This window comes from Lupinus angustifolius, chromosome LG05, assembly GCF_001865875.1.
Source record: "Lupinus angustifolius cultivar Tanjil chromosome LG05, LupAngTanjil_v1.0, whole genome shotgun sequence".
Taxonomy (NCBI): Eukaryota; Viridiplantae; Streptophyta; class Magnoliopsida; order Fabales; family Fabaceae; genus Lupinus; species Lupinus angustifolius.
The window spans coordinates 17,161,096-17,165,004 of NC_032013.1; the positions used below are offsets into that span (position 1 = coordinate 17,161,096).

Here is a 3,909-nt window from a genome sequence, read left to right on the forward strand (position 1 = left end):
AAAGGGGATTTCAATCCCTTCCTCACCCTTACATCAAGGGATTAAAGTTAAAGAAGCTTTTGTATATTGTAACTACACTTACTGTTCATAATTAGAAATCATTTAGTGTATAAGCTAGCTCTTAAAATCAGAGGAACTTGACACTACAATATCTGTTAGGACCGTTGACATTGGGATGTATGTGGTAGGAGTATTGTACAAAAGTCTCTCCCTTTATCTTTTTTAGCCTTCCCTTTTTAGTTGATTGGCACAATGCTTCCTTTTACTCAATATGCAAAGTGGTACCTCCTTCCTTTTTTCAGAATACCTCTACCTCTTATATGATTTTTCTGCTATGAAAATCTCTCTCCTTTGCTCTCTGATTTGCCCTATATGGTATGTGTGTGTAAAGGTCTCTCTTTACTCATATGTTATCCTCTCTTATCTTTCTTATCTAATGGCTGTTTCTTGTACTTTTTTTTGTCCCTGTGTAGCCTGTGTATGCGCTGCCTTTTATAGCTGAGTATGGGTTAATACAAAAACCCTTTGAATTACTAACTGAAATTTAGTAATATGTACTGAATTTTTGCTCTCTGATTATATCACTCTGAAACTGCTCAATAACTGTCCTCATTCATGCTTATTATGATTATTGTAATTGAAATTTGGATAACTTATGAGGTAGAATTTCTGATGTATATCTCCATTATTGCCACTTTTGATTACCTCATGATTGCTGCTATTTATGTGGCTTGTGTAATTGAAATGCCAATAATGCTATATTCTATCTTTTGAGTGTCATTTTGCTTGGAACCTTTATTGCCATCATTTGATATTTTGCTGATTGGCATGATTGATTTTCTATATTCCTTTTCTCTTAATGCTATTACATTGATGTTTCAGAGTGTCGCGGTTTGCAGGGAAGAGAATCTGATTGAATGGTGCAGGGTCCATGATACTGATTTTAGGAATGTGGGTCTGAATGTAATAGTGAAGTATGAGAGACACTTTGTAATGTGAAGTCATTTCTTAGGACTTATTGCATTGACAGTTATCATGTGTTTACTGCCATCTAGTTAGTAACTTAATGGCTAGAAAAATAATTCAGAATATCCTTATTGGCATGTGGCTACCTTTTATTCTTCTGTTGCATATTGGCTTTCTATATTTCTTTTTCACTTGTCTCCCTTCCCACTTTTACGTTACTTCATTTTGTTTTTTAGAGCCATAATGAGATGTTGGACTTTATTGATTAAGAGCTTAAAATTGTTATTTGCCAAAGTGTATGATATGAGAAATTGTTTTCTTTTGCCAAATGTTTTGGAATTTACAATGTCATCAGCTCACTCCCTTTCCCTTCGTTAATTTCTTTCACAATAAATGCAATAAAAACTGAATTTTCTTACCAAAGTAACACTAAAACGAAGTTCAATTTATTATTGATTAAGATGAAAACCACGGTGGCAGATTTGTTTGTAATTGTTGGTTAAGAACCAGAGAAAAAAAAAGGTTTAGAGATAACTAAATACATTGTTTTTCAATTTTTTGATGTTGTTTTGAAACTTTATATCTTTTATATTTTGTAAATGGTTCAGACAAAATTAAGTGTTCACAAATATTAAAAACCATAAAATATATTTGTCTCTAAATGTAACGTGTTACATGCGTCTTCATACAAGTTTTTCTCGCTTTTGACATTGGATACTTTTGAGAATCTCAAATGCTCAAATAAAGATGAAAATGATGGTGTTTCATATAACATAGTTTTATAAGAATACAATTTATAATTAAAGAACTCAAGATTATACTTAAGGACTTCAATATTATACTTAAGGAATTCAAGATGAATGGTGCCTTTAAATGCAAATACATATTCCTTTGAAATCAACGGTTGCCATTTTTGGGGTCATATAAATGAAAATTTAAGGATTATATTTTTCTATAATTAGTTTGTTTTAAAAAATATGAAAGTAGGGTAGCATATATTCTTTCACACGTTGTGTCACTTTATATACTAAAGTCTTATAATTGAGAAAAATATAATAATTATATATAGCTAATGTATATGGAAGTAAGATGATGATTAAGGTGGAGGTTTTAAGAAATAGATTTATAAGAAAGTTGAAGTTCCTAATCTTATTCACTATAAATAGTAATACATTAAGATTTATCAGTAAAACTATATAGCTAAATTAATGTTTTAGGAGTTTTCCTATCAAAACTTGTCAATAGCAAGCTAGAGATTTTGGTGAAATCCGAATTAAAAGTATCAAAGACAAATCATCATGCATGTGAATATAGCGATTAAATTAACTATAATAATCTAAGCTTATTTTACTTGCACCAACCTATATTAGTTATTTTATTATTCCCATTAGAAAAAAGAACAATGTTTTCGATAAATAGGTAGTCGAAAACGACAAATTATAAAAATATCCATGGACTCAGATCTACCAAAAGAATGGAGAACTCATCGAAATCATCCTATTGACAACATCATCAATGATATAAGTAAAGGTATAGCTACTCATAGAATGCTTGATGCTTATCTAAACATGGCCTTCGTCTCTCAAAATTTAAAAAGGGTTTCAAAATTTATTGATTTTTATTGTTTGTTTTCCTTAATTACCCAAAAATAGGGGTCCATCCATCTATGTGTTGAATTGAGCTCTAAAAAAATTATTATTGTTTTAAAAGGCAAAGGGTCATAGTACATGTTTAGACAAAGTTAAATATAAAATTTACATTGCTTTCCTTCCCTTATTATTAATATAATATAATTGCGATCACAATGCACTAAATTCCAAATACAACATATTACATGATATCTTCTTGATTTGTCAACTTGTGTTACACATCAAACTTGTTAATCTAGGCACAACCTGATCCTGATTATTTGTCATCTTGGTCCTTGCTTTAAGGCTTCAATCTCTACTAAATGAAGCATAGCTTAGTTAGCACTAATGAAGCATAGTAGATGCAAATTAATTACCACCTATTACAAGCGTGAGGGATGAGAGTTAATAGGGAAGTAAGAAACAACAATTGGTGCTCCCTTTGATTTTGATTTCAATTGAGATCCTTGTGAGTCTATGACTTGGGATGATGAGGATAAGGAGGGAGTAAAACAATTGAAGAAGAATGACAATAGAGACTTTTGGTATATTGACTTTTTCTTCTTCTTCTTTATAGGGGTTATTAATTGTGGTATGAGTTACTTAAGGAAAAAGAAGAAATGATTGTAATGAAAACAAAGGCAATAGTGTGTGGTGAACTTAGACTTTGAAGTAGGGATTATATTTGTAAGTGAACAAAACTGAAATGATAGAGTTGTAATGGCGGCTTGTGTTGTTAATGAATTGAACTAAGCAAACTTGACTATTTAATTTATAGCATCATATGATATTATAAAAAGAATAATATTATGTTTAGTCCATTTACTTGGTGAACAAGGACAATATGTACTACCCAACAAAACTTTACTATTTATACTTATATTAATTAAGAAAAGAAGAAGAAATGGATGTGATATATTCTTCTAAGAAATATATTTATGAACCATCATATTTATAGAGAATAATACATGTTATAAAATAATACTTTGTTTATTAATAATTGATAATTATTTATATCACTTTCAAGAATTATATATTGATTTGATCCAAATGTGTGTGATTAGTACTATTCAAATAACTTGGAGAGCAAGTAGAACATGAGACAATAAAGTTCTTTGAAAATTCACATGATGGGATCTCTTGTTGCTTTTTAGACCTTGTCCACTAGTAGGATATGGACAGTTAATCCAAGATGTTATCTTTAACTCAAAAATAAGATATACTTAATACTTTCATAATTATTGTTTCACTTGATATTTTCATAATCACGAATGTTATATATGATAAGAATATTGTTCTACTTGTAATCATTCCT

At 29.8% G+C, this 3,909-nt stretch overlaps 1 long non-coding RNA gene across 1 annotated transcript; it reads right to left on the reverse strand.

The window, feature by feature from the left end:
* On the reverse strand, positions 207–3,319 carry LOC109347930. The gene is made up of 3 exons (XR_002107683.1): positions 3,198–3,319; positions 2,791–3,163; positions 207–217 (listed from the first exon to the last, which is right to left on the reverse strand). It is a non-coding gene; the product is annotated as an uncharacterized LOC109347930 (long non-coding RNA).